Source organism: Antechinus flavipes, chromosome 3, assembly GCF_016432865.1.
Source record: "Antechinus flavipes isolate AdamAnt ecotype Samford, QLD, Australia chromosome 3, AdamAnt_v2, whole genome shotgun sequence".
In the NCBI taxonomy this organism is placed as follows: Eukaryota; Metazoa; Chordata; class Mammalia; order Dasyuromorphia; family Dasyuridae; genus Antechinus; species Antechinus flavipes.
In genome coordinates this window covers 6,293,281-6,320,216 of record NC_067400.1, presented here as the reverse complement: position 1 = coordinate 6,320,216, position 26,936 = coordinate 6,293,281, and the positions used below count along the sequence as shown (strand labels likewise).

General features: G+C 42.1%; 1 protein-coding gene across 2 annotated transcripts in view; it reads right to left on the bottom strand.

The window, feature by feature from the left end:
* Nucleotides 1–26,936, bottom strand: part of P3H2 (prolyl 3-hydroxylase 2) — a 125,210-nt gene that overhangs the window by 26,474 nt on the left and 71,800 nt on the right. The window lies entirely within an intron of this gene.

The window sequence follows — 26,936 nt, the reverse complement described above, 5'->3', positions numbered from 1 at the left end:
AAATCGCCTACTGTGTGCAAGGTATCACGAGAAGCATTTTTTATAAATATGATCTCATTTGTCCCTCACAACAACCCTGGGAGGTGGGTTCTAGTCTTATTCATATTACTGTAATATTACATCACTATCACACATTACATAACATAGTGGGTAATATTAGGAGCACTTTATGATTTCTATAATTCTCTCTTATAGTTGAGGGAACCAATCCAAGTGACTTGGCAGGACACACATTAGTCACACAAGAGATGATGTTGGGGGAAATGGCGAGACTTGGCAGTTGAATTCGCCGTGTGGGTCGAGAGTGATGAGACACTGAGGTTTCCAGCCCGGACCCCCCGACAGCAGGAGGAATCTGGGGTGAAGAAACGCGTTCTGGTTTTAGCCGGGTTGGGCTTCAGAGGCCTACGGGAACCTCTCACCGGAAGCAGCCCCGGGCTCTCTGAGAGGTCGCTCTACCTCTGGGGTCGTGGGCATTTCTACGGTCACGTGGGTATATGAGTGGCTCTCGTTCCCAGGAAACGCGTTTCAGAGATGTCAGAAGTGGTGAGACTCGTGGGCGTAGGGCAGTCACTGGGGAGAGCCCTCAAGAAGGCCACTCGGAGTAGCAAGGGGAGCTCGGGGCGAGGGCCCGCGCCGCGGTGGTATGGGTTGGCATGGCAACAGGTAAATATTTAAAAGAATGAGCCTTGGACCGGTCACACACAAACACTTAACAAAAAATGTCGCGTCCAGAAGTTATTAACTCGAAGTGGGGAAAGGGGGGGCTATAAATTTTTTAAATGGAAGCAGGACTTCAATAGCGTCCGTTTTGTTTGGACGACTGTAGATTTTATTTTCTGCATCTAAATTCATTGTTCTGAGAAGGAGTTCAGTGCTTCACTGCCAGAGGGATCTGTTACTCCAAACACAATGAGATCCTTGGCTTAGCCGAGCAGCGAACACCTCCAAAGGCTGCTCCCATCCATTGGGAGCTCATTCTCCTGCTCTTAGTCACCCTTAACCCCTGAGGGAAAGCCCCCGCTCCTCCAAATGGGCTGTTAAACCACCACAGGGCGGGACGCTGACTTTGGGGTTCTTTGAGCCAGTTTGTTTTTCAATGCCCAAGTCTCCAGGCAGAGGGTCGCTCCTGAAGTCTCGATAAAGGCGAATTCTGGGGCTGACACGGAGGTCAAGGACATTCCCTCTCCCTGGCTTAGCTCTCCAGACCGAGACGTCCCTCAGGAAGGGCAGGTCAGCGGCTGGGAACCCGCTCACGGTTCCCGGGAGCTCTTTCTTTTTGTGCTCGTGTCTGAGATGGGCCAACTCTCCGTACTAGAGTGTCAGCAAAAGGCCCAGAGAACATCCCATTAAATGCACACACGCACACACACACGCACACACACACGCACACACACACTTTTATCACCAGCAAGCTCTGCCCCACACTTGCTAAGAAATATGTTTCACGAATGCGAACTATCTGCATTTTTGTTTTTCTTCCCGGGTTATTTCTACCTTCTGAATCCAATTCTCCCTGTGCAACAAGAGAACTGTTCGGTTCTGCAAACATATATTGTATCTAGGATATACTGCAACATATCCAACATATATAGGACTGCTTGCCATCTAGGGGAGGGGGTGGAGGGAGGGAGGGAAAAAAAATTGGAACAGAAACGAGTGCAAAGGATAATGTTGTTAAAAAAAAAATTACCCTGGCATGGATTCTGTCAATATAAAGTAATTATTAAATAAAAATTTAAAAAAAAAAAAAAGAAAGAAATATGTTTCAGCTGTGGCCATGAGAGCTGACACAACATGTGGAAACTCCATAAATAAAAGTCATCAGTTAATGTCTCTAAAGCAGATTTTGTTGTTGATATACTCTGTACTCTATGCACTGCACCCCCTCGCCACCCAAAGGCTTCCTGACTCCAGGCCTGGCACTCTATGCCCTGCACCCCCTCGCCACCCAAAGGCTTCCTGACTCCAGGCCTGGCACTCCATGCCCTGCACCCCCTCGCCACCCAAAGGCTTCCTGACTCCAGGCCTGGCACTTTCCTTTCACTCTCCAGGGCTCTGCACACCTGCAGACCACTCAGCACTTGCAGACACAGCACTCAGTAAACATTCCACGCTGCCGTGGTTCTCCTGATGGCAGGAAAGGAAAGCAGACATGGCCAACAGCCAGGGTCACTCTCCTCTCCCCTCATTCTCTCAAGTGCCATCGTTGCTACCAGTTCAAGAAAAAACAAGTCATAGATTTCAAGCTGAACCGAACTTGAGGCCGTCTCGTTTAACCTCCTCTATTTTGCAGATGAGGAAACTGAGAGTGACTTGCTGAGGTCAGACAAGAAGTCCACAGATGGACCCGTATAGAAAATCAGGTTTAGTAACTCAAAGCTGTAAGTCCCTGAGGTGATGCAATGGTAGCCATGTGACCCCAGGCCAGTCACTTTGCCCTTTTGGTCTCAGTTTCCTCATCTGTCCAGTGATCTGGAGAAGCAAATGGCCAACTACTTCTGTGTCTGTCAAGAAATTCCCGAATGGGATCACAGAGAGTCAGCTACAACCCAACAACAAGAACTCAAAACCCTGGGATTACCGAGTCAACAGGAAACAGGCCCCATCGTTTCCCCGAGAAGCGCACAGACGTGCATTTTTAAAATATTTTGAGAATAAAGAGGAAAACAATGCACTCTGAGCTCCAACAAAGTGCCTACAAAATATCCAGGAGTCACCAATGGGACTCAAAACCTCAGAAGTCACCTCGTTCGGTGAAATGGCCTGAGATGACCCAGGTAAAATCCAGCAGATCCTGGGTTTGGACTGGGGTCTTCTGACAAATTTTTCATTAACAGATAATCGGAGTTCTTGAGCTTTTTAGTATCATGGATCCCCTTGGCAGGCTGAGGAAGCCCTCAGATCCCTCTCAGAGAAACATTCTCAAGTTGATAGTTTTACAAATTGTATTGAAATGCAAATTTGATTGTTAAAAGAAAAAAAGAAGAAGAATTTCTTTTTTCTCTATTGACAATCTCTACTTGGGCTATTTGTATCTGGTCACAATTCAAGCCAATTCAGTTAGGAAGCTTAGTTTCCAAGTCATGAAGACCTGTGTCCTTCCTTTGAAATATCCTGGCTGTGGGACCTGTTCCCTCTACAGTGAACCCCAGAATTCCCTACAATTATCAATGAAGTATCGATGGTCTACACTAGCTAGAATATTTCCCTCCTTAAAAGTTCCTCGGATCCATGAAAAATCATAACCCCTCACCTTCCCACCCCACCAAAAAAACCCATTCCATCCTATTGTGATGATGTCATTTCATTAAAAGGAATCCAACTCTGCTCCCAGAGAGTTCCATGCTCCTGGAAGATATGGTGTGCACATAAATCACTAGGTACTGAGCAAATATACAGAAATGTTTGAGAGCCCTGGAAGCTTGTGGGGATAAGAAAACCTTGGTGTGGGAGGTCCTGAGCTAAGCGGTGAAGGAAACCAGGGGATCAAGAAGGTTCCACGAGCTTGGTGGTGGAGGTGGGGCCTTCCATTTGGAAGCATCATGTTCACTGGATGGCATCTGATCTCTAAAAGATGGCAAAGTTTGGAGTTTTGTCTCCTCCTACTTCTTTATTTCCAATTCAGGGAACATGGCGGTAGATGCACGGATAGCCTGTCCCTTTCCCATAGTAGGATTTTTTAGCACCGGCTCCGTTTGGACAAGTTCTGATTCGAAAGGACAGAGAAGGGGTGGGCAAATCTCCCAGACAGCAGAGTTTATATAATGGCAAATGCTGACTGTGACCCCTAAGTCAAAATCTTTCCAGCTTATGTTTGTTGAATTGTATTTTTCTCAGAGTGACTCCAGAAACTTTCAGACAGTTCTATGCTCTTAAGCTAGGGATTGCTTTGTTATTTTAAACTCATATTTCTCCAGCACTTGTCTAATCCCCCAGAAATGTGCCTAAAGAGCTCCCCATTCATCATCTATGCCCTGCTTTTTAGTATTATTTAGCAAATCCAAAAGGAAAATTAAAGAGGATGTTAAAAGAACCTTTGAAAGGATGGTCAGTAGGATCTGGCATGAACTTTCCAAAGAAAGGGTGAGCACTGTCACATGAGCTTCTTAACTGGACAAAAGCAAGTCTGGAAAATCATCTTGTACTGGCCAACGCCATGTTCTTCCAATCCAAGTCGTATTACTTTAGAAAACTCCTTGCCAACTCTGAAGTAAAGAACATTTACATAAAAGTGTGAGTCACTGAATCAGAATTTTAGGGCCATAAGAGACTTCTGAGAATACTCTTATTTTTAACAATATGGAAAGTGAGGATTCCCTAATATTGCTCCATGGGAAAGTTTAGAGATGTAGTATTGGGCGCTGAAAAGGAAAATGTCCATGCCAAAATCCAAACTTATCTTTGAGTTTGAGGGACCAGTCAGCCACATTTATCTTATTTTACCAAAAAATGATTGATAGAAAGTGTTTGTAGTATTTCACAATGTAAATCAGTGATGGTGAGGAAGGGGTGTAAAGGAAGAGGGGCTGGTCAAATGGGAAAAGTGAAGAATTACAGATCGATTGTCTTCCCCTCCATTGGTATAAATGATAGGATGAAGTTGAAAGGGAGAGAGAGACAGAGGCAGAGAAAGAGAGACACACTGAGAGACACAGAGACAGAGGCAGAAACAAAGATAGAGACACAGAGAGGATGAATTTAACTTAGAATATCAAGAGTACTCAAGGAAGGTTCTCAGCACTCATATGTTATGCACTTATAGGGATCATGGGCAAGATGGATACAAGATGGCCGGGTATGGACAGATTGCTAAAGAGAATTTCTAAATTGATCAGATCCCAGATTTGTAGACATCTCTTCTCCTCCTCTCTCTTTCCATTTCCCCCATGTACACTGGAGAAAGTGTTATTTACACAAACAGACAGTAATAAAATTGCTACAGAGACAAATTTCCCAACGAACAATCGTCATCCTCGACCTTCCTGATCCACAGAAGCCTCTCTCGCTCTCTTTGCCCAGGCTGGAAGGTCCATACCTGAAATGCTTCTCCTGACCTCTGCCTCTTGACTTCTTTAGCTTCCTTCAAAGCTCATCTTAAATGTCTCTCTCTTGGCCATCATCCAACCCCTCAGGTGTCAATCCCCTCCACGTCTGCTCTGTAAATCACCTTGATTTCTTTGCTGTGCCCATCCTACAAGCCGACAGGTGTTGTTGTTGCTCTCTCCGCCCCTCCCTCCCCGGGAGGCTGCCGGAGGCTGAGGACCTTCCCATCTTCATATTTCTATCCTGACTGACTAACTCAGCACCTGGCACGGAGCAGCAGCTTCAAAAGGGCTCTTTGATTGATTTCCTCTGGGAAAAACTTGGATGGGGAGAATGTCTGTAAAAGCCATTCCATTGGCTGCTCTCCTCGCCCCCCCCCCCCAGTGTCTGGTGGCTTAATGTCTGCCCACGAGTGGCTTCTTGCCCTGAGCCTTGTAGCCAAATCACAATCTAGGGCTTCCAGTTGGTCACAGTACGCCAATGGGAAGCCACCGCCTTCCGACCAGCTTAGCCCGGCCAGTTTTATGTGGAAACAGAGTCCAAGAACTGGAGCTTTTAGAGAAAAGCTCTCTTTAGATAAAAAGCAAAATCCGTCCTAATGAGGGGTGAGAAAAAGCTGGTCATTTGTAAAGTGTCTTTTTAGAAGTTTAGAGCCTGATACTTCAAAGGTTCAATTAGGAGATGTTTAAATTTTCAAAAGCTCCCAGAATTATGAGAATGTATCCTTAAAATAGTAGCTAAAAATACCCCAAATATGCAGGCTTCGTTGGACTAAATTCTTCTGTTCTGATTTTGTCCCAGCCAAGAACTGGATTCTCACTCCGCAGCAGGAAGATCATGCTATCTTTTACACCGACATATGTAAAGGTCAAATCACATATGCTTCTGATTAAAGTGCATATGGATGGGAGGGTGAGGAATCCATACTGTTGTCCTTTTTTTTTTTATATTTGACAAAAGAGATTTATATTAAAGCTGATTTAACTAGAATAGCAGTGTAAGAACCTCTCGTTCACACACAAGATGTCCCCCGGGGCTCTTCCAAGAAGGAAAGGCTGACCTTGGGTTATTAAGCCATTGAGGTGAACGATGGTGGCTCTAGACTACTTCTCATTCACATCCAGCTACTGTTTTGGAAACTAGGACTTCTTTATCCTTCACCATTGTGTTAATATTGTTAAAGTAAACATCCCTCGTTAAAGATCACAGAGCTATAGGGTATCTTGAAAAAAAATGATTACTTTTTAATATTTTAAAAATTATTTCCAAGGGATCTGATGGGTGGGCATGTATCCCAAAGAAGCCAGTGATGAAATAAAAGGACCCGTGTGCTTTACAACATTTCTAGCAGTTTTATTTTTCACAGCAGCAGAGAACTAGAATCAAAGTTAGTGCTCACGAACTGAGGAACAGTTGAACAAATTGTGACAAATGATATGAAGAATAAAGAGAAGCAGAGGATGGATATGAGCTGATAGAAAGAAAAATCTGCAGAACCAGGAAAAGTTAATTTAAATAAATCAGCAATGAATGTTGGGGAATGAAAATGAGCAATATTTTCCCTAAAGAAGAGATATGAGGAGAATACTTCTACCATCACTCCTTCCATACAAGGCACTGAGTCTTCCTTGGTCAAGGGTTCCTTATTTGTAAAGGATTCAATGATATCTCAGATCCTTTCTAACTCTGAATATATGATTCTTTGATCTGCAGAGACAGGGGATTATCAATAGAAAATCCAGCATACAATGCTGGTTCTTTTGATATATTGGTTACTTTAATTGGCTAATCAATATTTCTTCTCGTCCCAACAAACACACATTTTTAAAATATTATTTATTTTAGTGGATTGTGCCCTGAGAGAAGGAGAGGAAGTGATATCATGCTAAATGGACATGTAACAAACATAGAAACACCAAGACAATTATTCTTAAAGGGCTCTTGATTGCTTCAGTGCCCTGGGATTTTCTCTAGAAAAAAATAAATCATTTATTTTTTTTCTCCAAGTAACTCCAATTGTATGTAACTCAATGCATGAACCTCTTTATGTTGTTTGATATTATTTTTTCAAAAACCATAGTGTTTCCTTTTTCGTAAACTGTAATGTCTACTACAAAGAAACTAAGCTTCTGGATGGCATTTTTATTATTATTGTTATTATTATTATTTCCCCACCTCATGCATTACACATAGTAAAGACTAGATAAATTGTTATTAATCAAATTGAAGTAAATCCTGGAGGTGAACTGACTCTTTTTTGTTTCATAGCAAGTGTGGGCAAGGCTGGGAAACTGGGCCAAACTTTCTCCCACATTCTCTTCCATCTTCCTCCCTCCTTCTGATGCCCACTTCATGTCCCTAGGACAGAAAGGCAGTTAAACAGCAACTGATTTCTGCCAAGGCTTTAGGCTGGTGATAGCTTGAGCGGGTCCCTGCAGAAGTATTTGCCTTTTGGGCAAGGTTCATCCAAAATGGTGAATTTTCAATAAGCACTTCAGACACTGTGATGGGCAGGGAGGAGGATCTCTAGTCAAGGATTCCAAGGACCTTCCAAATCCTGACTGGGAAAGCCACTCTGATAAGGACAGCCAGAGATTTCTGCCTTCTGGATAAGTCGGGAAAGACAATTTGTACTTAGGTTGGCTTCCGTGACAAGGCTGGGATTGACCTCATCCAGTGAAAACATGTTTTGGGGAGAGTTGAATCACAGTGAATGTGAGTCTTGCTCTGATAACACACAGCCTGTTGGGGTAACTACCCATCCCGCTCAGCATCTGTCTGTTTGTCATTATCATCTTGGAGATGGATGTTGGATCAGCCCAGTGACCAGTCGGTCAGCCGCTCCCTCGCCATGACTTCACTGGAACCGCCAGCCAACTGAATGACAGACCTCTCCCCAATCCAGCCTCTGTGCCTCCATCCACTCCACTCCCATCAGACTTTACAACTGCAATCTATTATAGGCTTAGAATTGGATTCCAATCGCCCTCTGGGAATCAGCTGCGGAGCTCAACTGAGCACTGGCTAAGGGCTGACTCAACATCTGCCCGTCTTGGGAGGTTCCGAAAATCCATTTGAATATGCATCTACAGTGAAGGCAAGCAGTAACCACATGGCCAAAGTATTGGAGGAAGCCGCCATGATGGAAGCCTAGAGAGAGCATCAGATTGGGAGTCCATGCTCTAGGTCCTTTCTAGAATGAGTTTCAGACTCAGTTATATAGATTGGGGGTAAAGTAAAAATTTTCATAAAGAAAGTTATTGCTGCTAAGTTGTTTCTGTTGGGCCCAACACTTTGTGATCCCATTTGGGATATTTTTGGCAAAGATACTGCTTTTCCATTTCAATCTTTAGCTGTCCTCAGGGAGCTTACATTCTAAAGGGAGAGATATTAGTAGAGGAGCCACCACAGATGGTCATCCTTGACACTTCATGCTGCTTTAGAAACATACTGGAGCCATATACCATCACTCCTTCCATGCAAGGCACTGAGCCTTGGATATGAACAATTCAAATATTTAATTATTGAATTAACAATCATGTCTTTAATACCTACTGTGTGCCAGGCACTGTCCTAGGTGCTGAGAATAAAAATGGAAAGAATGAAATAGCCCTAGTTTCAGAGAAACAAAATAGATATAATGACCAACATAATGTAAACAAAAAGATTTACAAACAAAAATGAAAATCGAACCTCAGAGGTCCACGGACAGAAGCACTACGAGGTTTAATGAGGACTTTGCTCATGAGAAGTATAAAAAGTATTATCCATTGCACAGATGAACAGAGGAGATAGATCGACCCTGAGTCCAAAATGTAATCGCGTTGCCAGGTCACTTCTGGTCCCCATTTGATGTTAAGAGGCCTTGAGTACGTCATCCAAAGTGCTCAATAAACCCTCCTCTGGAGCTGAGATGGGAGGACACGGAGAGACACGGACGGTTTGCCAGCCGTACTGCTCAACAGGCTTCCTTTACCTACGATTCTATTCTGGGTTTAGAAGTGTGATCTCGCCCAGTTCTCAAAGAAATTGATAGGATCAGGACTTTGGCAGGGAGTAATAGTTAAGTAAGTATCACCCTGTCAAGAGTTCTTTAAAAAATTATGGTGTCTGGTCGAAAAGTATGTCATTTTCAGGATAATTGCCCTTCAACAGAGCACTCGAGTGAACAGTAACTCGTTATCCAGTGCAAAGACCATCTTTTAATCTAAACAAACCACTGATTTCACTGAGCTTCAAGAGTCAAAGTTGTTTTTATTGAAGGAAAAGTACTGCCTGAAGCCACAAGAGAAGGCCCTGCCTGGAACGCCGTGCCTCTGCTGTCAGACACTCAGGGGAGGGGTTATTTGTGGGAAGACAATTTGATCCATACGGCTACCATATGGGATAGTGCAACGCGAGATGGGAAATGTAGGGCAGGGAAACAGAAGAACGACATTTGTTAATCCCCCAGAACCAGCTCACTTCCCATGGAAATAGCCCCACTAGTGTTTCTGACAGCCTTAACAGAAATTTTCTCAGCAACACGGGCTTGGCCTGTGACACTGTTTGGGGGATGGCTTTTCCAGGTCGGGGTGCTGGGCCACCAAGGGCTAAAGGCCTGAAAAGTCTCCACGGAAGCCAATGGATTGTTTTTTAATCCCACCAATTAAGAGTCAGACAAATCATCACCTCCTCATGTCTTCAGATAAAATGCTATATGCGGGTAGGAGTGCATGTGAGGAGTGGAGGGAAGCGATAGAGGAGAGAGAGTAGATCTCACTCAATCCCTGACTTGTTCTGATTCTTTAAGGAGAGTAAAAAGCTCATTACTTTAATATGCTCAGGGAATCCAAGGGCCTCTAATTTGGAGTGAGAAGAAAAGAGAGATGTGGCAGTTCATGGCAATCATTCATTCACTCAATTAAACCGCAAGATTGTATTTAGTTCCTACTGTGTACTGGGCACTGTGCAGGGGGCTGGGTATAAAAAGACAAAAATAAAACCATTCTTGTCATCGAGAGTCCCACATTTTACTGGAGAAGAAACAAGTACTCAGAAAAGTAAATAAAATAAATGGGACAGATGATTCTTAAAGTAGTAGGTGGGAAGTAGTCTTACAGTCCGGGGCAGGGAAATCAAAGTCCGAGAAGGCATCGGGAGAAAACCTTGCAGAAACCCAGGGATTCTAACAGGTTGGAATGCAGAGGGAGTGACTTCCAGACCTTGGGAATCACATCTGCAAATTCCAGACCTTGGGAATCACTTCTGCAAATTCCAGACCTTGGGAATCACTTCTGCAAGTTCCAAACTTTGGGAATCACTTCTGTAAAGCCAGAGCTGAGAGATAGAATGCTCCATACAGAACCGAGAGCTACAACAGGAGTTCACCGAGGAATAACTGAACTAATCGTTGTCTCGTGTTCCTGGCTTCTCTCCCTGAGCTTCTTGCTGGTGAATTTGAGAGCCACTCGCCAAAAGGAGGAAGGGGAGCCAGTCTTGGGAAGCCAAAGCCCCCGCTACTTTCTGAGCATTTCAGGTAATAAAGTGGATGAGGCTGGAATTAAGTCAGCAAGTCTATACCAACCCAGAGGCATTGGGGCTACCACTGCAGAGGAGGACTGACGGTGCTGAAGGCCATAGGCAGATAGAAGGGGGATCAAAATGCCTCCGTTTCCATCTTTCTCATCATCTTCCCCTTCCCGCTTTCTTTCCCAGGCAGGAAACCAGTTAATTATAAATATAACAGGTTAAGGTTCAGCCAAAACCCACTTTGGACCCTATTCCAGAATGAAGGGATCCTTGACACTCCTCACCTTGCGAAAAAAGGTTCATCCCAGTTCTAGTCTCAGGGATGGAGGCCTCTGGGTTCTAATCTTGTAGAAGACCTGTGTCTAAACCCCAACTGTGACAACTGATAACCTCTTTGGGCTTTGGGTTTGGCCAGATCATTGTAGTTTTTGTTTATTTGTTTGTTTTTGAAGGGGAAAGTCAATTTGCCTCTCTGACTCCAAATCTATGATCCTATGATCACACTATCCTCAGGAAATACAAGTTGGATGTTGGGAGGGTTTTTAAATCTACTTTAATATAAAGTAAGAAAAAAGTATCAAGAGCTGGATGAAGTCTTCAGAAGAGTCCAAAGGACCAGGTCCTGACTTGGCCACAGTGGGGACCATGATCAGATCTCCACTTCTCAGGACTCAGTTTTCCAAGTAGACATGGGTCTTTTCCCCTGCCTTTCTCCTTATTGGGAAATATCCTCAAACAAGGTATCACCAGGCCGAAGAGTAAATTTGGTTTAGATTTGGTGGATTTTCTAATATAATTCCATTTTATTTCCCTGAGCAGTTTTGGTGTCCAAATTTTACAGACGTCCCCTGAGTTACTCATTTTCTCTTGCTCACCACCTTTTTCCTCTTAACCAGCTGCCCAGATTCTGCTCTCAACCCAATAGCTTTTATCCCTCCAGTCTGGCCCTCAGCCCTTAGATATAAGCAATCATGTAATGGGGACAACCGAGAAATCAACATTCTCATACACAATCTCTCTGAAAGGACAGAGTCAAAAAGTCTGAAATGAGAGATTTCCCTCATGAGAGTTTTTGGCACCAAGGGCTTGTACGGTTCAGCCCCCGCTCCCAGGGTTGGGATGAACCATGAGGATGGCTCCATCACTCAGATCATCATGCGGGTCTGATCTTTTCCAGCTTGGGCATACAGATGCCAGGAGGCCTTCTGAGTGCTTCTTGTGGATGACCAGAGCTTCTGGGATAGCACCACGACTCTAGGAGCTCTCAAGGTTATGGATATGAGCTGCCATTTTAGGGTTGTTCTGGACAACAGCAGACTTACCCTAGAGGGACCATTAGCTTCCAGCAGTTAGCTGGAAATGGATTACTTATTAGAAGAGAAGGGCAAAGTCAAGATCACAATAATCACCCCTGAGAGCTCTCCTCTTTGTTTCAGTAATGATTTATTTACATTTCTTCCATTTCTCAGCCTGAATGTAAGTTCCAGAAAATCAAAGATTATTTTGTTTGGGTTCTTGCAAAGGGCCCAGCTCAGTGATTTGCCGATAATTTGTGGCTGTGAAGTAGTTTTTCAGTCCTGTCCGACTCTTGGTGACCCCATTTGGGGTTTTCTTGGCAACGGTACTGGAGTGGTTTGCCTTTTTTTTTTTCTCCAGCTCATTTAACAGATGAAGAAACTTGCACATAAGGAATAGGCGATTAAGACATGTTTCTTAAACTCAACTCTTTGAGGATATTAAAGCAGAAATCTGCCCAGTCTCCATCCCCCAAATTAAAAACTTCAATGACTTTTTGTTACCTCTAGGATCAAGTACAAAATCCTTTGTTTCTTTCTAAGAACTTCAAAATCTATCGCTTTTACTTTCAAGTCTTCTTACTCTATTCCCCTCATAATGTTCTTTGCAATCCTGTGACAATGGCCCTGCTTGCTGTACCTCCCCTGCTCATGCCTGGGATGCTTTATAAATACTTGTTGACCAAACTCCCATCTCACCCCCACCTCCTAGCTTTCCTGGCCTCCTTCAAGAATTAGATTAAATGATATCTTCTTCAGGAGGACTTCCCAGCCTTCTCTGCACCACATCTGGAGAGGCTTATTTCCCAGATAAATAAAATGGGAAATGAAGAGGTCAAATGTCTTGCTCCAGGTCACCCCAAAGACCCAGTATCTAAACGTTGTCCTCTGACTCCATTTCTGGTGTTCTTTTCACAACTCATATCAAAAGGACTTATCCTGTAGCCTGTGTCAAGTCATTAAGACTAAAGATTTTCTGAATTTTGGTGTATAGAAAAGGTTGGTGGATAAAAATAAAAATAGCAACAGAAACAACAACTGATGATCTTGTGTTAATCTGCTGAAATCCTTCTCCATTATATCCATTCTACCCTCTCCTTTTCTCCTTTATCCAACTACATTGCTAGTTTTCAGAAGGTCTATGAACATTGACCATTCCTAGAAGTCTTATCATGTGTATGTCTTTGGATGCAGTATGTGGACATAAGACATATACACTCACCAAGATCCTTCTAACTAGGAGAGTTCATTTTCTAACATCACAGTCACCTCAGCTGCTCTCTTTCTGGAAAAAAAAATATACTATTTTGCCCAGTTTCTTATTACAGAAAACCAGAAACATCCCCAGGAAAGAGTTTAAAGTCAGCTATTATTTTCAGAGGCTGAAGAGCGTGTCCATGGGATCCTGCAGATATGCTAACCGTACGCAGCCAAGATGAGTATGGCAGATCAATCGACATGCTAAACTCCACTAAGATCCACAACACAGCTGCCAACAGCAGCCCAGAAGATGCCTCGGGGAGTTCTCAAAGCCCTTCAATTGTGGCTGTCCCTTCAGCCCACTCCCTGCCCATGGTGCACAGTGATGTGGTTACCACTAACCCACAGCACCACACCGCAGCCCCCCGCTGCCTGCGGGCAAAGACGCCGAGCGATGATGCTCCTTTTTCTTGGAAAACCTAAGCAGAATGTTGGCTCGCTGGCCGGCAGATGGAGGAGGAATCACTCTGCCAGGCTATTTCCTCAAGAGCTACTCTTTGAGACGGAGGAAATCTTTTCCATTTTTATTAAGGCTAAATGACTTTAACTCAACAACCGTTCATGAAATACATGTAACATATATTGGTGCTGAGGTCACAAAATGAAAACCTTGAAGTTCTTTCAATAATGATCCCAGAGGAACAAGATATGTTTTTAATTTGCTTTGTTAGATGATTGCCTTGCCATTCACAGGCTCTTTTCTCCCATAAGTCGTCTCTGAAACGCTGATCTAGTCAACTGGACAAGTTCTTCTGGGCATCAGTGTTGAAAGTTCATCAAAAAGGGGTTATCATCTTAGATATTGTCCTTTGCTCCAACTCATAACAATCTATTGGATAACAGCAAGATTCCCATTTGTTTAAGCTGAAATTCTTTAACCTAAAATAACTTCCATATCGAATAAGAAAAGATCTGACAAACAAAACAAGCAAATAAAACAATAAATAAATAAATAAAAACTCCTTGAGCTTCTTTCCCTTCTCAGGATCTTACCCACATAGGATTAAATCATTCCCATGGAAATTCATGCATAAAGAATGGGTTCCACTTCACGTGGAAGACTAAAGAGACACAGGGTTTGAATACAGCATCAGACCCCAGTGACTCCCACTGGGGATTGTCAAATCATGTCCTTCCCACTGGTCCTTTAATGCCCTGCACAGAATAAACCTCTAGCATAAAAGCATCCGAACCCTCCCCCCCTTTCTTCTAAACACTCCAGTAACCCATTAATTACTCATGATAAAAAATAATAATAGTTGACAATTAATGCTTTGTTTTAAATTGGATATAACTGAATTGTTTTTTTTTTCTTTCTTTGGTCCTTCCTAGTTATGTGGTCCTGGAAAAGACATCTGACCTTATTCAGCCTCAGTTTCCTCCTCTATAGAATAGGTATATGAGATTGTACATTATCATAATGTAGCTAACATTTATTTAGCAGCTATTATATGTGCTCAATGTTCTTCCATGAGAAAGAATAAGAGAGAGAATGAGAGAGAAATGAGAGAAAGAATAAGAGAGAGGATGAGAAAGTGAGACACAAATGAGAGAAAACATGAGAGAGAATTAGAGAGAAGGGGAGACAATGAAAGGGAATAAGAGAATGAGAGAAAGAAATGAAAAAGAATGAGGGAGAAAAGTGAGAGAATAAGAGAATATGAGAGAGTGAGAAAGAAAATAATAGAGTGAAAATAAATGAGAGAGAGAGAGAGAAATATCCTGGAAAAGACATCTGACCTTATTCAGCCTCAGTTTCCCCATCTATGGAATAGGTACATGAGATCATCATTATCATTGTAGCTAACATTTATTTAGCAGCTATTCTATGTGCTGAAAGCTGTATAAATATTACATCATTTGATCCTTGCAATAACCTTAGGAAGTAAATATTATTATTACACTCATTTTAGAGATGAAGAGCAGACAGCAAACAGATTAACTAAATTGCCCAAGTTCACACAACTGGTAAGTGTCCGAGGTCGGGTCACAACCATCAAAGAGCATCAAATCTCAAAGGAGATTTGTCAAGGAGGGAGAAACTGCATGTGTGACATCACAGTAGACAGCAAACATTTAGCATTAGCTGAATACCCAAAAAAGATCCAACAGATTGGCTAAAGTTATGTATTAAAATTGATTCTATTTCATAGAGTGACAGAGGAGAAATTACGGTATTACAAAAGCAGGCTTGGCGCTCACTCGATTGGTCAGGTTTTGGGTCATTAGGAAAGACCCAGCTGTAGCCATTGGTCATACCAGCATAACATCGATCCATAAAAACTTTAAAACAGCATTAATAAAAACAATAATGATAAATACTTTTAATAATAACATCACCATTCCAAATATTCATAATTTCCAAACTCTGTGGACTTAAAATCTTTTCACACACAGAGGCCTGACAGAAGAAATATAAGTCATGTGGATATAGGGTAAGGATCTCAAAGCACCTCCATTATGTTATTTGCTTCTGGAGGTGTAACAAGGATGCTGTCTGCGACTCTAAAGATGGACCGCTAATCTCAATTTTTATTCAACCACAGGAAACAATCATTTTGTCCAAGAGGGTAAGAGTCTATATAACATCACAGACCAAAAGACCATGGCAGGGGAAGTATTGGTCCCCCAGCTGTTTCTGCCCAAGTTCTACCACACAAGAAGAAAAGGATGATTCAGTCATAAAGACAATCCTGCAAATAGATCTACAGCACGACACGTAGAGTTTACAAAGAACTCACATTCAAACCTCACAATAATCCTCAGGAGTAGGAATGCACTACAGGCAGGATAATCCCATTTTACAGATGAAGAAACTGAGACTGGGAGAAGTAACATTACTTTTCCAGGATTACACTGCTAATTAAAATCAAAGGCAGGATTTGAAAGCAGAACTTCTGTCTCCAAACACAAGCTCTATTTATGCACATAACCTGTCTTACACATAGGCTGCCATGGAGAAAGTACAGGAGTCCTTAGAGCCCTATAGCAAGGGAGGGACATCAGGGAAGGCTTCATGTAGAAGGTGGTGCTTAGGCTGAGTCTTAAAGGAAAAGAGGGAATCTACAAGGCAGAGATGAAGAGAGGGTACACCCTAGTTAAGGTGGACAGCCAGGACAAAGATGTAGACAAAGACGTAGAGATGTTGTGTGTGAGTAATAGAGAAAAAGTCAATTCAGGTGGATCACAGAATGGATCCATTTCAATGGATCAGAAATGTTAATAATTTTCCAAATTGTAAACCATCCTTGCATGAGAGAGAAAAAGAATAAGAGAGAGAATGAGAGAGAGAAATAAGAGAGTATGACACAGAATGAGAGAGTGAGAGAGAGAATAATAGAGTGAAAATAAATGAGAGAGAGAAAGTAAGCCCTTGTAACTTGACAAGCAGACCTCAGAAATCACAGTGTTTTCCAGGGATTTCAAAGAAACCATAAGTGCTTCAGGTGTTTTCTCTCATAAGTACAATTTTTATTGCCACATAAGCCTAATCTCCATTCCTATTTAAAAGTCAAATATTTCCAATTTCACAAGAAAAGCCTCCTTATGTGGACTCAGCCCCAAATATACAGAGACATCATGGGCTAACAATAAGTATGGATCTCCACTGGGAAGTTTGCCCAAGGATGAAGTCCTTCTTTCTATCCATGGTGTGAATGGGCTAATTGCACCAGATCTGGGTAGTCTAGGGATGTGCAATTGTGGATACAAGTGTATAGATAGATAATATGATAGCATTTAGATAGTACTGTATTTAAATGGTTTCCCCATGGCCATTGGAGCAGTTCTTGCGGACGTCATTATCCCCATTTCACAGAGAAGGCCCAAAGACTGATTCCCTACCGGACCTTTCCATTTGCTCTCCAGCTAAAACCCACCATACCTGTCATCTCTCCCATTTGGACATTTTTAACCTAGGGTTCAGAGATACCCCTCACCCTATGTAAAAAAGACCCCGGACAGATTGTATGAAGTATCTGAACATGGATGAGGGAAAATGATATCTTTACTTTCCCTGTTCTCTAAGTGACATTTGGTATTTTTGTCAATTATTTGAAAAGTCCATGATTTTGAGAAGGGGCCAATGGGATTCACCAGATGCTACGAAGTCAGAACATCTGTCCTTTTGGATCATAAACTCCTGGCTTTTCCTTCTGGTCATGGCCATTGCTCAGTAGATAGAAAACACTTAACACATGCTCTTTGGTTCATTTGTTCATTTGAATCATGCTTCCACTACACAACACTGCTCTTATAGATAAAGATCATTAAAAACCCAGACTGAGTTAGACAGCTAGCTAAAAACAAAGACGTGACAGAATACAGATGGCCGTGGGGAAATGGAGGGAAGGCAGGCCTTAGGGACTGGCCTGGAGTTCTGTTCTGATACCACTGGCTATTGAAAATAGGAAATTTTCTCGACTTCTCCCAGGCTTCTAGACCATAAGTTACGGGGGATTGGTTGATGTGCGTTGGTAGAAGGAATTTTCACATTGGGAGGATCCCACATGGATGAAGTCACAGGTCTAAAACAAGAAGAACTTAGGCTGTTCCAGGACATTTTTAAGTACCTACTATGTTCCAGATCCTATGGTATTAACTCCTTTACAAGAACCTTGAGAAGTAGGTGCTATTATTATCCCCATTTAACAGTTGAGGAAATTAAGAAAGACAGAGGAGTGGATCTGATGTTGGATTTGAATTCAGGTCTTTTTCATTCCAGATCCAACACTCTGCACTATGGCACTACCTAGAAATCTGTAGCTGTAGATGTGAAATCTACTTCAGTTGTTTACTCCTAATGGGACCTGCAGCAAATTAACTCACTTGAGACTATTTCAGAGTAGATAAAGGGTGGGGACCCAAAGTTGCAGAGTTCTGGGTTCAAGTTCTGCCACTTACAATTCTATGACTGTTGGCAAAGCATCTGTCTTTCAGAGACTCAATTGACACATCTTGAAAATGAGGATAATATTATCCATAAGCCCTACTTTGTAAAAGGGCTCTATGGTTTGAAGTAAAGAGCTGTTAGGATTTTTTATAAAATGCTAGACATGTGACAGTTGTTTTATTACTTTCTAGACATCAGCTTTCTCCTATGTAAAATTAAGGGATTGGAATAGTTTCCAAGCTTAACTGTCTATAATTCTATGTAACAACCAACAAATATCAGTGTACATACACACACACACATATACGTGCGCACACACACACATACATACACACGTGCGCATGCACACACACACGGTCCATGGGAGACCAGATACTTGGATAAATGGGAATACAGCCAATCATCCAGATGTTTAGTCTATGGAATACCAAACATTTGGAAAATGTGTTTGTTTACCCAATGCCAAGCACTCTGAGGCTCTCAAACATTCAGATGTTTTAAACTAAAAAAGAAAAAAAAAAAACAAAACACAATGATTAAGGGAACCCCTGGAGGTCTGGCTGGCCTTCACTTCTTTATGGAGATGTCTGGCATGGGATAGATGAAGACACAGCCAAAAAGTGCTCACATGATTCCCTTTCTTGTATTTCCCCTTAGGCCATAAAAAGAAGAAAAAAACATAATAATGATTTTAATTAACTTGTCTTTGTCTGCGTTTATTTATTTATTTATTTATTTGGCATTTCATTCAGTCTGGAGTGTTGGAAACTAAACTGGCCCATTTCACTTTCCATTCATCGGGTTTGGTTTTTCAATCTCCAGAAAACAGTTATTTTTTTTTAAAGCACAGTTATAATGATTAAATCTAAACTAAAATGATTTCCTTGTCTTTTTCTTCCCTTTCCCCATTATTACCTTTTTGTTTTCCATTAACATTTCCATTAAGAAATTTATTTAATCACTGGCTCATGAAAGCTATTTTCCTCACTCATCATTTTCTTTACTGAAACCCACACTTCCTATCCAAATGGTGGAAATTTACGTTGTTAACTCTCTCTAAAATATGGATAAGAAATCCAATCCAAGAAGGATTTAAGAAGGGCCTACTTAGTGCAAGGCACTGTCCCAGGTGCTGGGTATACAAAGGTAAGGTAGAAACTAGTATCTGTCCCTAAAGGAAGTTACGGAAGAAAAAACAAAACAAAACAAACAAATAAAAGCAAAAGCAAAGTAGCTGATTATTTGAAGAGGATCCACTAAGTATAAAATACAGAAAGATTTCCTGTGACAGTGGCACATTATATCACTATAAAGATTCCAATGTGTAGGAAGGAGGAAGAAGAACATTCTAAACATGGCCAAGGCAAAGGAGTGGAGTAGGCTAGACTTTATGGGGAATTTTGTTTATTTGATCATACCATAAATGGCTTTGGATAGCTGGATAGCCTTAATGTGCTCCTAACAACTGAAGAAACATCATTTTTTTAAACTAATCTTAATAAAAATGAGTTATATTTTTGAATGACTATAGATGTTTGCTATTTAAAGGGATTTCAGAAAGTTATATCATAAAGCCAAAATTAACTTTATTTTGAAAAAAAAGTTCACTTCCCAGTTGGCTCATTTAAAAATTTAGCTTGCCAATATATTATCATTTCTGAAAGCAGGACACATCTGTATCATATAGTTGCGAATGAGAAATAAACTTGTCTTCAAGGACATGCAGAATCAGCATCTTGATTGCAATTGACCTTGGAAGCCTTCTAGTGAAATGCATCCCCATAAATAAGGATAGAAATATACAGAAGATTTTATCTATTTTCAGAAATGGGATTTCAGGATAAGACAACATTCTTTCCAACATCCCTTCCCCAAAAGGGATGACGTCTACAACATCCCCAAATGGTCTCAGCTTGAAGATCTCCTACTTCTTAAAGCAAACCATTTCCTCCTGGGCAGCTCTGGTTGTCAGGAATTGGTTGTTCTTTTGTTTATTTTTTATAGATGATCTCTAAGCAGAATCTAGTTTGTTCTCATCCATGGTCCCTAGTTCTTCCCTGTATGGTCAAGCAGAATAAACTTAATCCTTCCCTCATTCAGAAGTTCTTTCAACATTTAAGACAAGGATAACGATCTATGTCTTCTCTAGACAAAAACAAATCCTTGGATAAAATAAATAGGTTGAAATCTCATGAACAGTCTTACTGACCTTTAATACTTAAAATTAATTCTCTTATACTTTAATGGTCTCCAAGATTTCCTTAATGTGGAGATCATCTTACACATATATAAACTCCTTCTGAGTTCTCTCTACACTTACACATTAGTAATTCTCTACAGTTAGAGCGTTAGTTGTTAGAGTTAGAGCAGTTAGAGTTAGAGTTGTTAGTGCTTTTCAGTCATTTTTAGTCATATCTGACTCTTCATGAACCCAGTTTAGGTTTTTCTTGGCAAACATAATGGAAAATTTGCCATTTCTTTCTCTAGTTCATTTATACATGAAGAAACTGAGGTGAACAAGGTTAAATGACATAGTTCTTATGGGGTAGGACTTAGATCTGGGTCTACCCTAATGCTAACTCTCCAATTCTTGCCTTTAAATGGTCTAACATGGCTCTGAATGCTTTGAGTGAAGGCTTGTCTTGGGCTAACCTCTGCAATTTGACTTACTCAGGTGCTAATCACTTAAGCCTCACTGTTCTAGGACTAAGTTTAGAGGATACAAAGCAAGGGCAAAAGCAGCTCTTCCTTCCAAGAGCTTACATTCTAACTAGGGAATATTAACATATTCCCTATTCATTTACCTGAGGAAATAGGACTGGGCATCAGTGGGGATTGGTTCCATGGTCCTAGTTTTCCTACTTTTCCAGTTATATCAGAAATGCCATTAGCAATATGGCATTTATGTAGGATTCTCCTGTGAACAACCTTAAGATTCTCTTTCTGTTTTATTATATTTATTTAATTTTTATGTATTTTTATTTTATTTTTTGTTTTTATTTAACTTTTAAAACTGTAGATTTGTTAACCAAGCCAAAAAAAAAAAAAAAAAAGATACGTATATAAAGCTATAAGCTACCTATCGGCCCCATCCCTCCCACTCCCTACTTTAAGAAAATAGCAACCATCTCATTGGCTTTTGTGTACCTCCTCATACAAAGTCCCCAGTGAACCCTCAGAAGCTTTCAGGATTGTTCCTCTTTACTTCAGTTTCATTCAACAAAGGTCTTTTAGTTTGTAGAGATTCTCCATATCAAAGGGATCTTTGAGACAACTTCTCTGTTTGCTCCTTTCAATATTTTCTTATTTGGTGTTCAGCTGACCTGGTTGGAGGATGGGATGTTTTCACTCCTTCTCATCCATCTTAAGTTTTTTACATCCAAGTTCCTTCATGTTAGCATCATATGGAGGGGCTGGGTTTTGATTGATTGATTGGATTGGATTTGATTTCTATTTATTTTTTTTTTAATACTACGATGACATTCATAAGATTTATATGTAACCAACATTACATAAAAGGTTTTAAAGCTAACCTCAAGGATCACCTAATCCAATTTCTCATCTTATGGATAAAGGCATAAACACAAAAGGATTCAAGTGACTTTTCCACAGTCGCCCAGATAATTTGTAATACTGTCAAATCCAGGTCCTCTGCTGACTCAGCTGCACCATGTTGCCTTGTACATTTACATTCAAATTTTTAATTGCTAATTTTAACTCATAACTCAACTGATCTTTGTTAAAATATTGTTTTGTCAAAGACAACATCCCTCATTTGTCTAAAACTAAATCTTTCTTAAACAAAGACATGGCTCCTGAAGTATATTTGGTATTTTTTTATTATTAGCTATATGTTTTACTAAACATATAAAATAAAGTAAAAGCCCTTGTTCAAGCCAGGATTTGTCTTCTCTCTCCCTGGCCCTGACTCTGTCCCCTTCCCTGGAGTCTTTTCCTTCCCATTTACTCTCTGTAAGGTGAAACATTCTATTACTCAGTGATTCCTTTTCCTCCTCCCCAAACCGCCAAGCCCTCCATATTCCCACTGGCTGTGCCATTCCTTCAATATCTAATCAAAGCAATCTCCTCTGCCAGCTTTTATCACTCTATCGCCACTTCTCAAAGAGAGCCACCAATGGCAAATCACATCCCCACATTTCTTGTTCCTCTGGGATTTTTTCTCTTTCCCCCTTCACCTCCCCTTTCTCTCTAGGGGCATTTAAGGATCTTCTGATTACATTTGCTTTTCCAAGTCAAAACTGTTCTCATCCCCTTATCCACCCCACTTCCCCTACCACCCCCAGTTTGGATCCAGCAGTCTAATCCCAACCTCTTCCAGAATGGGGAGGGTAGCAGGGTGGGGTTTGGGGGGTGGGGGAGTGATCAGCTGTAGGCAGCTGTGATGGCAGCTCCTCTGGGGGAAGGCCTGTGGAGTGATGGCTTAATAGATGGAGAATTGTCTAATAGGATTCTCAGAATGGATAGAAGCTTTTGGCTGTGTTTATTGCCAGAGGTCCAAACAAAAAATGAAAAATGGGCTTTTTAAAAGTGATCCAGATGCCTTGTGTATGAGATGCCAAGTATCCAGATAGGGTATTTCCATAGCTCTACCTAGCAATCTGCTCTTTGGGGGGAATAATGCTCAAAACTTTTAGCAAATGCCCTAAATTCTGTTGAGGGTCTAATTATGACCAAGATCTCCTTGTGTATCTCTTTGGATCCACAAATACTTTTTTTTTCTTTTCAGGAAATTTCTCCTGCCCATCAAGGATCTCACAGGTTTCTCCTCTATGTTTGCTTATCATTTCACAAAAAGTTTCAATTGAGAACAAAATATTCTGTTTGTTTTCTAAATTATCGGGCAAACTTGCTGCAGGATTGATCCCCTCAAATGATTCTCCTTAAGGAGAAGGCAAAGGCCAAGAGCCATCTGCAGGGATTTGAGACCAGCCCCGTTCTCACACTGCGATGAATTGCTGGGCCATTTTCCTAAGCATGTGTTGCTCATTAGGCCAATGAGGCTCACAGGTTTTGCATTTCAATTATAATGGAAGAGTTCATCTTGAAGTTATCCAGCACACACTAGAAGTGCATTGAAAATCATCATTTTGTGCAGCCAGCCAGTTGGATCAGCCTGATTTTCCAGCCGATGAGGTTGTATAATTATATTTCTATGGTCATCCTTCTTTGATTTCTTATTTGTCAGCATTTCACAAATAAGCTTCTCCGCTTAAACTTCCCTTGTTAAACTCTTGGGGAGCTCTCCTCTCCCCAGGTTCTCCCCACCATCTCTTTAAATAATGAGCCGGTTCCTCTCCTCCTTCTCCTGCTCTAGCTCTGTTTCTGTTTCTCATCTGAACTTTTCCTTCTCTTACACTTTTAGAATAAAGAGTCCCATAATTTTCCAGTGGTCTCAGAAAAACAAAGTCAGTAAAAATTAAAAAAAAAAAAAGATAATATTCTGACTCCCAAATCAAATCCTATTAAAACAAATCCCCGGGGAATGAATCATTCCCTTTGTGGTGGGGGAATGCCACTGGAGCAAAGGGTGTCTGAAGGAAATACTCCCTGGTGATTTTTAAATTAGAGATTGTCAATATCTGTCAAGTTGTAAGGATCTGATGTAAATGGAATCCTCCTGCAGGTGCTTGCGCGGTGCCATGAAGATTCAGAGGGGCGGAAGCACAGGAAATAAGTTCCTAACAAAGGTTCCTGGGGGGCTTTGCCATACTGCGCTCTGTCTGTGGAAATGACTTCCTATGGCTGTGTATACAAAACTCACCTTTGCCAAGAAAGCTCTAATAATGGGAAAGAGATTCTGCCCCATCTCTTACCAGGAGCATGGGATACTTATAGTTTATTGATCCATTTGTCAGTGATCTGTGGTCATTCACAAAACTCAAAGCAGGCAATGCGGTCGTAGCTTGGCCACGGTGGCTTCCATCCTGGAGGGGAGAGGGCAGAAAGGCATCCGAGTGGGGTCACTGAGAATCCTGGAAGGAACGGATGCTTCGGCCACCAAGGAAAGGGATGTGTGGTCTGCTTTCCGTTTATTGGTTTGAGGCTAGAACTGACTAGCTAGCCCAAACTGGCAAAGACCCACCATTACTCATTCCCTTCAATCAGAACAGTTCCTAGCTCCTACCCATTAGAGTGTAAGCTCTTTGAAGGCAAAAAAAAAAAAAATGATCTTTAACTGCTTTTGCAGAGCTTAGCACTGTGCCTGGAGTGAAGAGGACACTTGATGCTCATTGATTGAAAGCTTGATTCTACTGGTGACTACAACAGACACAGCCAGGCTGCATTAGTAACTCTGGCTCTATCCTTCTAAGCTTCCAGGGAGTCTAGATGCTGGCCTCCATTGCTGTTTCCAGGCTCACCTCCCACTTTTCTATGTTCCAGATTCATTTCCCATGAGCCCCCTATACTCCGGCGCAGCTCACATTCTCGCTACTTCCTGAGCCTGAGCCATGCTTTCCAGTCCCTCTGCGATCTTCCCTCTACCTGGAAATCCTCCCCTCCCACCTCTGCCTATTGAAACTCTCTCATCGCATCTTCCCATGGTGCCCCAGTTGACGCCATCCTTACGAGTACTTAAACAACTCTGCTTTCCTTCACAAAGCTCCTTGAGCAAGTTTTGCATGGTTTTTATAGCAAATAATTAAGAATTACTAAAGTCTTGGATCCTGGGACCCAGGCTGCCTCTCCTAGTTGATGCAAACCCATCCCACTATTGGCACTTCATCGACATTTAATTGGTCTTCCCACATCTCATAATAACTCTGAGATCAGCTAATACACAGAGCCCACCGCAAAGCTCCCTTTGGAAAATGAAGTCCAGGAACTACGTCTAACCCAAAGAACTACTTCATGGGAACCCCGCTGGATGCGCTTCTCCAAAGTGGACAGTGGCTCACCTCCAAGTCCCCAGGTGGAAGGAGGCCCGGCCCAAGTTCCCAGATCTGAGCGTTATCCACAGCCCTCTGGGCATCCCATGGCAGGAAGAGCTCAGCATATGGTTTTTAGTACTTCCACAAGCCTCCATTCACACTGGGTCTTTTCCAAGGTTAATCCCACTCCACACATGTGGCTCCACACGAGTTACGTTGGGTCAGGGACTCTGATTAGAGCTATATGCGAAAAAAGGGAGCATCTCTCAAAATAAAAATAAAATTTAAAAGCAATATGGAGACTCGGTGTGGCGGGGAAAGGAAGGAGAGAGGGAAATGATTTGGAAACAAGAGCCCATTTTTCAGCCTGCATTCCACTGATGACTCAAGGGATAACGTGAGAACAAAAACTGGCATTTGTTCCCTTGCAAAAAGCTGTTCCTTGAGGATGTGTTAATCACAAAAGCTGGAGAAGGAAAAAACCTCATGGGCCACTTATTTCTTCCTCGAGGCGAGCCAGGATCTGGGCCTTCCAGTTTCCTTTCCAACGTATACGCTTCATTGCTCGTGCCAAGAATGGACCAGCTGCTTTCAAATTCACATTTTATGAGAAAAGCTACAGGTTACAAGTTTGACAGAACAAAGTGACTCCGGGCCTTCTTCATTCGTGCTTCTTTGCTCTCCCACTCTTTCGTGGAAGGAGCAGCGCCTCTGAGGCTGCCACCGAATGGGGGCTTCAGCAGAATCCCCCAAGCTGCCTTCGTGGCCTGCTTCGGTGCCACTTCCAGCCTGGGGCCTCCGTTCAGCTCTAGTGAACTCCATCAATGGTGATCAAGAACCTGGTATGAGCCAAGGAAGTTCTGGGGCTCCAGGGATGGTGAAGGACATGACCCTGTGGCTGGGGAGTTTCTGTTCCCCTAGGCGGGATGGCAGGGAGCAGAAGCAAAATGCAAGGTCAGAGAAAGGGAGGGAAGGAGAGATCCGGACAAAGTGCTCCAGGAACAATTTCCTATGGCTAGGGTTATGTCAGCTACATGGTGCAGTGGCTAGAGCACTGGCCTTAGAGACTTTGTAATTCTGGGCTGGTTACTTCACTCTGCCTCAGTTTCCTCATCTGTAAAATGAGCTGGAAAAGGAAATGATGAACTGCTCTAGTATTTGTGACTGGAAAACTCTTAAGTGGGGTCACAAAGAGCCAGACATGACTGAACAACTTGGTCCGAGATCGAAGCAAGAGAAGGATGCTGAATGACACAGATGAGGAAGAAAGGGCCTTCTGGGAATAGGGCTAGTCACATGTGGCCAGCAAGTGGAAGGCACGGGGCACAGACTTTTCCAGTCTGGCTGCAACAAAGAGTGAAAGAAGGGGAGTCCCACCAAAAATATAGCAGGGAAGTCAGGACAGGGCCCATGAAATAAGTCCATCTTCTCCCCAGAAAACAAAATGGAAGGGGAACAGCTTGCAGAATTGGAAAAAGGACATGGAGAAAAATTAATTCTGAGGGATTAATTGACCCAAATGTTCTCATGAAAGTGATCCAAGGGAGAATCCGTGCAAATGTTATCCTTCTCAGAGTTACGAGATCAATTAAATTTAGTTCTCTGGATTAGTTGGGATAATGAATCTCCTAAAGCTGTCATATCTATCCACATTCACCCAATTCTAGATAATGATCATGTGGAATTGGTTCCAGCCGAGTGGAAATGTATGGCGCAAACTTGAGTCCTGAAACCCTCATTTGCACTCATCAGTATCTAGCTCGATTCACCAACCAGGGGTCGCTCAGAGCTGACCGTATCAGACGCCATCCCATGAGGTGACTGGCCAGGATCTCACCAACCAAAGCAGGGGGTCAATCGGCCCCAGGCTCCTGAGGCATTCTCCTTCCCATTCAAAAGCGATGACACTTGATGAAGTTATCAAGAAAGGCAACATTGAGAGCCACTTGTAGAACCAATCCATCGAAACAATTAACAAATGTTTACGTGCAAAACGTGGCGCTAACTGCTAGGGGTACAAAAGCCCACGTGATTTCTGCCTTG